This window comes from Lonchura striata, chromosome 4, assembly GCF_046129695.1.
Source record: "Lonchura striata isolate bLonStr1 chromosome 4, bLonStr1.mat, whole genome shotgun sequence".
Lineage (NCBI taxonomy): Eukaryota > Metazoa > Chordata > Aves > Passeriformes > Estrildidae > Lonchura > Lonchura striata.
The window spans coordinates 19,464,742-19,478,434 of NC_134606.1; the positions used below are offsets into that span (position 1 = coordinate 19,464,742).

The 13,693-nt window shown below is 33.3% G+C and overlaps 1 long non-coding RNA gene across 1 annotated transcript in view; it reads right to left on the bottom strand.

The window, feature by feature from the left end:
* Positions 1–586: 586 nt before the first annotated feature.
* LOC144246118 (uncharacterized) overlaps positions 587–13,693 on the bottom strand; it is an 83,970-nt gene continuing 70,863 nt past the window's right edge. The window contains exons 2-3 of the long non-coding RNA XR_013339801.1: positions 4,811–4,887; positions 587–601 (exon numbers count right to left, since the gene is read on the bottom strand). This is a non-coding gene — a long non-coding RNA (uncharacterized LOC144246118). The remainder of the gene's footprint in view (positions 602–4,810; positions 4,888–13,693) is intronic.

A 13,693-nucleotide genomic window follows, 5' to 3' on the forward strand; every position in this document is an offset into this window, starting at 1 on the left:
AATTTTTCTATAATTTTTAGAACCTTTTAGCTCTATTTCAGTGGCACAATATTTGTAGTTGGATAACTATGCATAATCTGTTGTATTCACTGGAAGCAATTTTTTGCACTTAACACTTTTGAAATCTTGGGAGGAAAAGCACGTAAAGATCATAAAAACACGTGTTCATTCCTCTTTTGAGAATTACTCCAATTACTTTAGGAAAATGTTGGATTTAGGATTAATGGATTTTTCACCCTGCTATCCAAGCAGTCTTTGCTGCCCTGACTGGCATCATTTGAGAGAAGAAGCATCAGCCTTTGCAAACACCAGACCAAGACTTTAATATTGCTCAGCTGGCATCACCCACTCTCTCTGTTAACACTGATAACTTGACCCCAGTCATTGTTTCTGCACTTGCTCAACTACCCTTCCTTTCTTTAACATTTTATAACCTTCTATGCAGGTATTTTCTCTCCTGAATCCTTCTGCACCAAATAATGCCATTTTAACAATCCTAACTCTTACCTTATATCTCTGCAAACTTTCTCACAGTTCTTCCTGTGTGAATCAATGCTGTGTCTTATCTGAGTTGATCCTTGGAGTCTTGGATCCCCAGCCACTAAAAGAGGGAGAAATGGGAAGCTTAGAACAGGTAGTTACAACACTCCTTTCCAGATTCTTTATTAATTTGATGATGGAATGCATAAGTAAGGAAACAAAGGAGTAGTCAGTTCCCTTGGAGTGAGAAGATGTGAAATGTCAGTGTCCACTGCTATCTGCAGAAGTGCTTGTCCCCTTAGGACATAACCAATTGTTAACAAAAAAATATGTTGTTCTCAAGAGGAAGATGGGAAACAGTGTTATGAGAAAGTAAAAAGGCTGAAAATCACCAAGGATAAAAAATAAAGTAAAACCATTCTTTATTTTTTGTAGTTATTTGAAGGTTATATGTATATTTTAGGAATCTAAAATATTAAAGAAATAAACAAATAAGCCAAACTTAAAAAACAAACTGCTAATGATTTATGTCAACATATCCTGAGACAGAATAACACCACAGTTTTTTGTGACTGCTTATCTATTATTCTGTTTATTCTTATTAAAAACTGATGCTTTGTGTGTTTGTGTTCTGTATATGAGTCCAGGATAAAATTAGGGAGATGGGTTTGAAAGGATGCGAAATACTAAAATATTCTTTTTTAACTGTTTTATTAAAATATTCAATATGTGAAAAATAAAATAATATGACAGGAGTTATAAGCTATGATTAGCTTCCCTAAAAGAATTCTTGATTTTTTAGCTCTGATTTTAGTACTCTGTTGCCCACATTGCCCTATGTTTCTGTTTCTTTGTTATGCTGTGGCTTACACAGTCAGCACAAATAGCAATTCACATCCATGGTCAAATCTTCAAAATCAGCACCTTCTTGCCTAACTAAAAACTAAAATCTTGTTTTGGACATGTTGCTCAACTCAGTTTGAATTTCTAATTGTTCAAATTATTTCAGAGGGACCTTCAAGCAATGAAACCATTCTAAAGAGATGGCAGGGCTTCACAGAGAAATTTCTGAATGCTTATGTTAACTTTTACAGGAGAATAACTGAGGTCTAACATTTCCCATTTTCTTATTAGCTAGGGCTTTAAAGTTTTGGGCTTTAGGGTTTTTTATATGTTTTTCCACTGTCTATTAAAACCTGACTATTATCCATCTGTAGAGAAATTATAACAGTCTGATGTTTAGTTCATCTGGAACAGATTTGTTCTTCAGTTTTAAGACTCACAATTTGAGGTAGTGTAGGCAATCCTTATAGGTGTATGAGCATGTTACTCTTCTGGATACATAAGCATACAAAAAAAGTAAGGGTACTTCTCAGTGTAACAATGGATCCATTTCTCATGGATCAAAGCAGCAGCTTTTAAAGCAGCTGTTGCTCTTTATCTCCTGCTATAAACTCCTACCTACTGCTGCTACTTCTCCAATCAGCTAATACAGTGAGAATCTCAATGGAAAAAAATGTCTTTCATGATATTTTCTCACAAAGTGACTCTTGATATAATTTCTGATAGAGGACAGGATCACTGGGGACTGTATAGTATTAGCACAGTAAGCATCTTTAGCAGAAACTTTGCAAGCCTTTTCATTGCTTTTCTTTTGCATTCTGACAGCTCTCAGCAGCAACATCTAGAAAGTTTAGAAAATATAAGCAAAAAAAGCTACAAGCAAAGGCACCAAAGAATTCATTTTCTGTATAGTTTTAGTCAATACAAAGTCAGTTAAAGCAATTTCTCTTAAAGAGAGATTGAGCACTTAAGTCCAATAATGCCGTCATAACATGGTATCCATGAGAGGGATTGAACTTGTTCTATGTTGTTGACATTTTTACTCTTATTTACATCAGTAAATCCCCTAGTTTTGTCTTCATAAATTCGTTCTAGTGAACTACTTCGATACCAACTGTCAGTTGATTATAACAAAATAAATTACAAGGTAGTTATGTCCCTGTTTAGTGAAAATTTTATTATAATTAGAGTTCTCTATTCGTCATCTCTGCCTCTCAGTTTCTTCTCTTTGTTCTGTGCCTTACATGACATCCACAGGACAAAACGTGGGTAATTTTTAAGTAAAAGGTGTGGATGTTTTTTTACATTATTTATATTTCACTGAACACAGCTCTGATTAATGCTGAATAAATTCTAATATAACTGCATGCTAATGAACCCTTCATCCTTCTTACTGCAACTGAATTTGGAACTTCTCTGAAGAAACATCTCCTGAGGATGCTCTTTTGCCCAGATCTGATCCTCATTCCTATTCTGTCACTCAGCAATTCTTCAGCATTAAAGATAATGAAGAACGAAAACAAAATCAACATTCTTCAGGAAAACTCCTTTCTTCTTTTTCTTGACACAAAAGTGTGTGAAAAAAAAATTAGATTTTTCCTTTTTAGGGATTGTTTAAAAAGGTGTGTAAAGCCCACATATATAAAAAAAGTTTGAATTAATAACTTCAACAGAATTTTTGAACGGGAGTAAAAATCTTATTATTAGAAATAAGGTTCTACATTTTTCTCTAAAAACTGTCAGTAAGTCAATGGATTAAACACCAATTCTGCCAGGAAGAAGAAGATGGGCAACGAGAATTGTCATTGAGTTTGTCATTGACTTAATTTGTCAACTTTGTTGGCATAGGCTGGGGAGATAGGCAGCTGAAAAACAAGTGAAAATAATAAAAAGGTAAACACTTGTCATCATTTTATCAGTGATCTTAATTCAATATATTTCTCACAAATATACACATTTTACTATATAAAAACATGGTAATGAGAAGTGGTTGCACCAATGGCACTACCAGTAAATCAATATCTAAGTACTTATAAACAATAAGGCGTTTTGTCCATGGCGCAAAAGAAATAAAACATACAGGTTTTTATTTCTAAAGGAATAGCTTTGGCTCTTCAGGAGTGAATCCTGAGAAAATATTCTGTGCACAATTATTTAATCCAACTATATTTTATACTTGAGGTTAGTGCCTCTGAAACAAGCTAGTCATATAAAAATATTTCCTCTTTTATAATTATCATAGCAGTAAAAACCCTGTTTACTTACATCTTCTGGATTAGCTATTATCTCATATCTTCTTTCCTAAATAAAGACTTTATCAAGGTATATTAGGAAGAAAAATATATTAAAAAAACATATATTAGATATATCTAATGATATATTTCTAAATTTACATAAAAGCAACTGAATTTCAGAAGTACTTTCTATAGAAAGGGTCACCACACCTTAAAGAGTTACTTGGTAAGGAATAGCCAAGGAATTTCTTTTCTTTTTTTAATGTTCATGCTAATTTTTGTTTAACAAGAGCATAACATAATAAGTGTGATGATGGCACATTTTTCTGTGTGATAAATTTATTCTGTTTGCATCCATCACCTGCTATCCCATCTCATTTATGGTGCTATTATTGGCAATATGATTTTATGTTCCTGATATCAGTGTCATTTTTTAATCAGATTTGCTCTTTATGAACCACTCCATACTTGTAGTTAAGATTTTACTGCCCCATTTTCAAAATTAAAAAAAAATATTTTCCTTAGTCTCCTAGTGAGGAAGTGAAAGTTTGCAGATTCAGGTAGCAATCTAAACTTAAACCTACATTTCCTTGGTGCCTCCTGTGTAGATTTCTCTTGAAGGATAATCAGTGGTCAATGAGTGGTCAAAACAGTCTTTCGTTTATATTCAAGGAGCTGAGAAATGGATTACTAAAACTTATAAAAATACTTTAAAATATATTTCAAAGTACATTATTTGGATTTTTAATAATTAAAGGGAATTTAAATTTTTTTGTTAATTTGTGTTAAATCTGAACTTATTAGTAAACTATTTGTGATTTTTTTTTTGATAAAAAAAGAAAAAAAAAATTTTAAAATTTTATCCTCTGTTTCTCAGGAAGACATAAAAAGATAAAACTTTATTGTTTTAAATTTCTTTATTAAATTTCAGTATTACACTACCTATATAAAATGATAGAAATCAAAATATTCTGAGATGAGAGACACTGGATGAAGATCAGTGTAAGGTATAAATCCACAATGCAAACACCATATTGGACATATCAGCAAAAAGAATACTTGCAACGTGGTCTAAATAATCCACATATTTATTTCTTCATATGGGATCTAGAAAGGAATAACTTCTCTTCAAATGAACATATAAGACCTTATTTTTTTAAATTTAACTTTAACTTCAGTTAATACCTGAACAAAAGGAATTAGTTTGTAGGGTCTGTAATTTAGAGTAGAAGCATACATAGAAGTGTTCATACCAGAGTTTTGGTTTGCTGTACTGGTTTTCTTCACTGTTTTGTTTTCTTGCTGATCACTTTCTTTCCTCCCCCAAGAACTAGGAAGTGAATGAACAATCACAAGAATTTCTCAATCTCTATAGATAATTAAAAAAAAAAAAAATGCCAAATGAATTTTATAGCAAAATATACATGCTTAGATTCTGAACTGTGAGAAAACTCTACCAAAATGTTTTTGCAGTTGTTTTATTTGAGTAGTATGAAAGAACTTCAAAACATTTTGATCTAAATTTTCCAAGTCATGAATATTGTAAAATAAAAGCAATTTTGTATATTTTTCCTTCTTTTTTTTTTTAACATGAATTGACTGATTGACATCTAGTTTGAAGATTATTTTATAGAGCACATATGTACTTAACTGCAAGTGTTATGACTTCCCAAGAGAAAACATAAAACTCAAAATGGAGCAGTACAGAGCCAGCTTCTGAAGAAATATAAACCAATCTCCACTCTGCCCTTAATATCCCCTCTGAGAGCCATTCTTTATATGCTGCTTAGCTTGCCTCTTTGCTACAGCTACATTATATTTCTGTTTAGTTAGTGCACAATATTTTATTTTCTTAATACAGAAACTAATGAACAGTAGAGGATGATAAACTTGGACATGTGCCAAAGAGACTCTCAGGAGGAAAAAAAAGAAGTAAAATATCAATAAAAATCTCCATTAAGCATCATAACCCTGTCCGAGTCTACATTCCTCTCCCCAGAGTAACAAGTCCAAACTCAGAATGCATACTCAGACTGGATCAAGCACTGTGTCTGGTTTATAACCAGATGTGAAGGGTCATTCAACCTCAAATCCTCAAATGTTCCTCTATGTGGTTTCTAAAAATATCACCAAGGTATTATTTCTAGGACTCTTGCTTCAATGACAGGAAAGTTAGTTATTTCTTTTTTGAGTTGGCTTCTACACATTCCCACCAATGCAACCCATGACTGAAAGTGTATATCTATACCTATGATTAGTATGTCTGGAGGCACAACTTACCTAAGGATATACAGAAGTTAATTAATCATTGAAACTGTAGACAGATCTTTAGTTTCCTCAGTGGCAAATGTGGGTTTTAATTAGTATTTTATTGCATTGCTTGTAAAGGCATAAAGAAAATGAAAATACTAAATAATGCAAATTTAATATACCATAGAGTATATATGGTATTGCTACTGTTCAGAGAGACTATTAACAGTTCATGAATTTTTAAATATTTTTTCTGTGTTTGTTAAACTGTCAGTTAGAAAGTATGATGGATTAGCTCCATAAATTCAACTGACCTTGATAGGAATTCAAACTCCCTTCCTGAATTTTGAAACCTGCATAAGACAATATTCAGTCTGAAGAATTCATATCATATTACCATTCAGTGCAGCATCTCAAAGGGACTTCTGAATACTTGCTACTTTTTTCACAATTGATAGCTCCAAAGTAGGGATGTTACAATTCCCAAACAGAAATATACATAATATATTTCTTTTTTCCCCAAAAGGTATAGAAGTTCTTGCAACAAATGGTACTAATAAGCTCTGCAACTCTTTCATCACTTACAAGCTGTGGTAAAGCCTAGACCTCTTTGATGGAATTTAAAATTATCACCCGGAAGAAAGCTATGAGATCCTCTAAAAAGCAATCCTGAGATTTCCATGAGAGCAGAGGCAGAAAATATTTAATGTCATCATAGTGTAGATGTCACTGAAATACAGAAAGATGCACTCCTGGTGGAGTGGCAATAGGCAATTATAAATAATCCATATAATAAAAAAAAAAATTATTGTAAACAAAATTTTATATGTTGCCACTGAAGTGTTACAGCTAACAGATGGCTATGACAAAGATTTAAGCTGCTGCCTTTGAGATGAGCTATAGACCAGAAATGCCAAGATAGGAAATGTGTGACAATCTCCCCCTGAAGTAACAAATATATTTACCAGCCTTTCCAAGTTGTTCACATCATGCAAGGATGTCAACCTGGCAATATTTCTTAGGTAATAAGAAATACTCCATTAACAGGTTGAAAAAAAACTCATTGGCAAAGAAGAGGATAGTACAGGTAGACCTAGTTAGACAGCAAATGTTTGAAGGTAAAAGCAAGAAAATTCTAATTTAATTTCAGATTATTTGTGTAATTGTTAAATCTTCAGTCAGTGTCATATAAATAATTGGAGTCTAGCCAAATACCTTTGAATGCATCATAGACAAATAATCATGGTGATTTAGCAATTTTATCAATAAATGTCAGCTATACAGTCACAAAAAGCAAAGAATACCTTTTTAAAAAATCACAGGCTGCACTTCAGCAGGAAGGACTGTTTCTTTCTATAATTCCTTATTCATCTTCTGTTAATATACTCTAATATCTAGGTTAAACTTTGTGGAAAGATTCTTTTTTAAGGTACATAAAATTTTGAATCTAAAATGCTACAATTTCAAGATATTTTAAATAATCTATTCAAGTAACTAATAAAATACACACAACTCTTCCTCTTCTCCTGAGCATCAGCCATTAAATACACATTAACTCCATTATCATTCTACATTGTTGTGTATTTATTTGGATTTCCCTTTTAATGTTTAGATATATAATGATATACATTCAGGAACAAACCCACTTTGATTGGACTTACATCAGGTTGATCAGCTGTTGCAGTACTTGGACACTGAGGCTACACATTAATGGTTAGAAATGTAACATACGAAAATGTCAGAAAACATGTTCTAACTAGTATTTATGAAAAAGGTGATATATTATTTCCTTTACTTTACATGTATTCCTACTGTTTTGGGGTTTTTTCTCCTCAGAATTTGTTTAGCCAGTCTATTGCAAAAGACCATTAGTGTGCCATAATTTTCAGGTTAGGTTCTTTTCCATTTGCGTTCATTTATGTCTTTTCCAGAGTTGTATGGGACTCAGATATTTTAAGATCTATGTTGATGTAAAAGTGAAAAACCACATAGATAAAATTCTGTAGAAAATATTCCTATGATGTCACTGCTGAATTGTATACAGAACTTTATTTTGTTTCTACTCTAAGTCATAGATACAAATTAATATTCTGAAGCTAAAAGAACTTAACTGTTTTGAGCACCAACATCCTATATGGACTTAATGGTATGTGTCACACAGACACACCAGGAATTAAATTGGTAGCTGGAATTTGGTTTCATTTGTTTGAAAACTCATTTTCAGTATGTGGTACATAGTAAGCTGCCTGATTCCATTGAATCTATTCATTACACACGGTTTATTTTCCAATGGTGTCTATTCAATCAGAATCTGTATCTCTGAAATGCTTTACATTCCTCAGGACAAATGAGATTTAGTGCCTGTAAAATATATTTCTTTACTCATTTAGTCAAGCTGTTTCCATTTAGTTGGATACAATTTTGTGAAAGCTTCTTTCCTACCTCTCTTTCCATCACACCCTCTCCCCTTCAGCAGTGGAAGTCCATAAGCCTAATTATTTTCTACAACATATCTCTGCTTTTCATTATTTTATATGTTCTTACTGTTTTTCTATTTACAGTGTAGCATGTTCAAGTTCTTCCTGCTGCTTTTTAAGTGAAAAATACATTTATGTAGTAACTGGTAAGGTCAACTTAAGGAGGTAGAGAATAAATAAGTAAATAACATTTATATCATGTCTGACTAGTATCAAAACTAATTATTAAGTGCAGTTCATCTCTATATCCATTTTGGTTATTACAAGTTATACAGTACAGTAGAAGTATCAATCCTCTTTCTAAGGTACATCTAAATACATAGCAATATTATTCTTCTTAGTAAAGGATCCTGTTTTTTTTATTATTATTACTATCCAGTTTTTATGTTTATTTCTAAGGGAATAAAAATTATTCTTTTTCTTAGCTAAAAAAAAGAAAAAAGAGAAAAAATAGGTGCCATTTTTTTTCAAGATCCAGTTGTGATATTGAATGCCAATTTAATCAAGAGCAATGTCAAAAAAAGAGTACGTGCATTTTTTCACATACACTTCCATTGGTGTATCTAACTGAAATCTAAAGAACAGCTTGTAAGGAAGATGATGAACCTGCCACTTTTTATGCTGATCACAGAATTGCATTTATGTTGGAAGGTCCCTCTGGAGATCGTCTAATTTGACCTTATGCTCAAAGCAGTGCTGATTTGAAAGTAAGATCAGGTTGGTTATGGTCATATCCATCTGAGTTTTGAAAATCTCTAAGAGGAAGGTTTTCCAGCCTCTTTGTACAACCTACATCACCATCACTCTGAAGGGCTTTTTCCTTCAATCAGGATTTCCCTTGCTGCAACCTGTTACCATTATTCCTTGCCCTTTTGCCATGTACTTAAGTGTCTGGATCCAGCTTTTTGGACCACTGTAATTAGTTTGCCCTCCTTTAAGTATCCTTGAAGAATAATAAAAAAAAAATAATCTCCTTCAGTTTCTTCTCACTTTACCTGTGATCCAGACTCCTGACAAACTTAATAGCACTCCACTGGACTACAGTTTATGTGTTTTCTACTGGGAGCCACAAAACTGGACAGTGCTTCAGATTTGACCTCATGAATGCTGAGTAGAAGGAACAAGCACTTCACTTCAGCTGTTGTTTATGGTCTTGTTAACACAGCCCAGTGGGCAATTATCTTAAGCACGCATTGCTGACTTTTTCAGTTTCTAGTCTACCAGGACTCATAGGTTCTTTTCTGAAGAGCTGTTTTCCCAGCCTACATTACTGCAGACAGTTGTTCTGTCTCAGATGCATGATTTTCAGATGTCTGCTAAATCCATGAGGAACATGTAGATTCATTCCTCCATCTTACTGAGATTCTTCTATGTGACAGCCTTGACATTCCATATATTAATGATTCATCCCTAATGGTTGGGCTAAGTGGGCATTCTGACCCATGAACCAAATACTTAAAGCAGAAGTGAATACACATGGTAAAATTCTCTTTCTTTCTATAATACAAAAATATTTTTTAAAGAATAAAATCTTCAACTATTATTGCTAGATTAGCTTTTTGTACATTTCCAACACTTAAAGTGTACACCCAGTAATCATGGTTTAATTCCTGGACAGGTATATAACTATCAACTCTTTGGTTTGAGAAGACTTTCTAAATCCTAAAAGATGATCCTGTTAATAAAGCAACTGTTATCTAAGCAAAAGTGCTCCTTGCAATGCTGTCAGAGATAATGCCCAGTGGGGGAACATCTGTCATGCTGAGCATATAACACCCAAGTGACCACAAGTCAATCTCTTCATCTATTAGTTTTTAGCACAGCAACTTAATTCTCTTAGTAACCAAAAAAAGGAGCCAGCAAGCATTCCCTTAGCATTTTGGATCAGATTCTATCTTAGCTATGCATTTGTAGCTACTATTTTCTCAACATAATATTGCCATAAGTAGTTGCTCTTGGGAGTGTGCTGGCCCTATCCATTGTTGCTTAGTACCATATCTTATGGAAAGGTATCTTATGAACAATGAGTAAGTGTTTTTTCTAGTTTAAAAAATATTTTCACTAAAGTTAACAAATATGCTGAATTATTTCAGAACCATAGGGCTATCCGCAACATTCTGAAATTCAAAAATAGCTGACCTAGAGCCTATGAATCAGGATTAAAATGAGGGCAAGGGCAGAAAGCATTATTGTGGAGGACTGCTGCTGGCCATCTGACCAGGAAGACAATGTGTATGAGGCCCTCTATAATGAGATCAGACTAGCCACCTGTTCACAAGCCCTGGTCCTCATAAGGGACTTCAGGCACACTCGTCTCTGTTGAAGGAACAGCAAAGAAGGGCATAAATACTGCAGGAGGTTCCTGGAATGCTTTGATGAAAACTTCTTTCTCTGAGTGATAGAGAAGCCAAAAAGGAGAGATGGTATGCCAGACCTGGCTCTCACCAGAAATGGAAAGTGGTGGGGAATGTGAAGCTCAAGAATGGCTTGGTCACCATGAAATGGTGTTGTTCAAGATCCTTATGGCAGTGAGGAGAGCACACAGCAAGCTCACTGTGGATTTTATGAGAGCAGAATTTGGGCTTTTCTTCATGGTAGTGTACCATGGGATATAGTCCTGGAGGAGACAGGAGCCCAAGAAACTGGTTAATATTCAAGGATCACTTCCTAGGAACTCATGAGTGAAGCATCTCATCAAAGAAAAGTTGAGCAAAAAAAGATGGCTACATGGGTGAACATACAGCTCCTGAAAAAACGTAGCACTAAAAGGAGGAAGCTACAGAGATTGGAAGCAAGCAAAAACAGCCTGGAGGAATACAGAAAGGGTTTCTAAGTAGACAGTAAAGCTAAAATCCTGGGGGGAATTAAACTTGGCCATGGACATAAAGGGGAACAAGTAAAGCTTCTATAGGTGTCAGTGATAAAAGGAAGACTACAGGAAATGCAGGTCTTCTCAGAAAATACATGAGATTCCTGGTTACCCAGGGTATGGAGAAGGCTGAGGTACTGAATTAGGTTTTTGCTTCACTCTTCACTGGCAATTGTTCCAGCCACACCACCCAAGTCACAGAAGGCAAAGGCAGGGACTGGGAGAATGAAGAATCCCCCACTGTAAGAGGGAATCAGATTTGAGGCCTTGAGCCTGAAAGTGTACAAGCTCATGGGACCTGACAAGCTGCATATGTGGGATTTGATGGAAACTGATGGAAGAACTAGCTAACTTCTGAAACGTGCAGCTTTTACAACTATCATTCGCTGTCTGAAATTCATAATAATTCACTTAATTAGTGATTACTATTAAACTGCAAGTATTTTCAATAAGTATATTTAACATATTTTTAATGAGAAAATGAAATAATATTTTGAGTATAATAAAATATGCTATTGTTATTTTTTTCAAATGCTCTATATGGTAAAGTGTCTTATAATTTAGATGCTATATTGCTAGAATTATAAATAAATGTGTGAATGATCTTATTTATCCAAACCATGGGCAAAGTCTTCAAGACATGGAAGTATTAAGTTCATATTTTCCTAACCTAAGAGCAATATATTAAAATATTCCCATTTTACACTTTATTTTTCTTAGTGAGGTTAGAAAATTCAGCATAACCCATCAAATCAAAGGGAAAGTGATTTTTAAACTAAGATGTTAAAAAACTTCTCTATCAGAAACATATTATGAACTATCCAAGCATTTTGGGACAAACCACTGTATCTGATGGAAAAGGGAGAGTCAAAAAGTCAAACCAGGCAGACATAAACACCTAAGCTTTATTTAACACCATATGTGCATGTTGAAATACTGATATGTCATGAAAAGAAAATGCCTGAGGAAGTCTCTTTGAATAGAAGTCACTTTACTTCCCAGTAGTGACTCATCCACTAGAGTTTCATAAGGTTTTTACTTCATTATCTCCACAGTGAAGGATTATAAAAAAGGTTGTTGGTCTTAATATACTAGGTACCTAGTATAGTCAAATGTCTAATTTCTGAAGACTTTCGATTCTGAATTCTTCAGTGCATGACTCATAAAATGAACTCCAGTGAAATCCTCATCCTGCTTTTGTGTAGGTAAAGTGAAATCAAAATATATTTTTTTCAAAATATGACTGAATTGTCATATTCTAGTGGAAGTTTTCTATGCTTACTATTCTTTGCAGCTCCCACATAAAAATGGGCAGAAATGGTCAGAAAGATGCCTTAGAAGAATAACTCCACTACTTACAGGCATGTGTAGTATCAGCTGCTTCTTATGCCTCTCTTCCTTAAAATTCCTTTGAGGAAGACAGAGGTGTGTAGATAAAACACTTATGCTGTGCTAATTTCTGATTTGTGCATTTACTTTAATTCTTCTAATGTCCAAGGTCCCAACTTTTAATTTATTTTTTTTTAATTGCTATTGGCAGGAAAGGAAAATATCAGAATAAGACATGCAAATTACCAATATCTCCTCTTTTTTTTTTCATCCTTTCTTGTCAAGCCTGATGACTCCAAAAAATTACTAGACAATAATTTACTTCCAGAAAATATTCTATGCAGCTTCACCTCTACAATGCTAGTCACTGCAGAATTTCCTGATGGCTATTCTGCTTTTAATATATTATTTTTTTGATCTTCCTCAAAGTGAAAAACTTCGGCTCTTTGGTACAGTTCAAGACATATATTATCTCAGTTAAGAAACAATTTATTGAAAATACTTAAAAAATATGTATTTATGTATTTAATATATATTATTTGTACATTTTGTATATTTATATAGTTATATTTTAATTTTAATACTTGTCTGTAGTCTGGTATTTAAATTCCAGTCACTAGATTACTTTAATTTGCTTTACAGAAGTCAGATAACCATATGATAAAATACATACCCTAGTCCAATGTGATCTGCAGTAAGGAACTTTGCTTGACAATGCTTAACCAAAGAAAGCGACATACAACTAGAATGTTCAAAGCTATGCTGGAGAGTAAAAAATTAATATATTTTTTAAAAGAAAAATATTTTCAACATAAAAACTTGGAGAAATCAATGAAAATATCCTCATAATTTGATGTTTTCATTAAGCATTTTGAATATAATGTAACTTTCTACAATGTTGTTTTAAAATGAAAATGTGTATTACTTTAGGGGAATAAACATTTTCATTCAACATGTCAACAAACAGACTATTATTATACCAGACTTCTGATAAGAAAAAAATATAAATCTGGTTTTTATTAAGTTAACATTATGAGGAATAAATAAACACTATTATAATGATTTTTGGTCTGTTTTTTTATTCATTTCTTCATTACCAAAATAGTCCTTACCACATCCTGAAATAAACATTTCTCTTCCCAACGTCTTCTGAATATTTGTAAGACATCATCTATTTGTTAGTTTCTTCACATCTATAGCCAAACTTTATT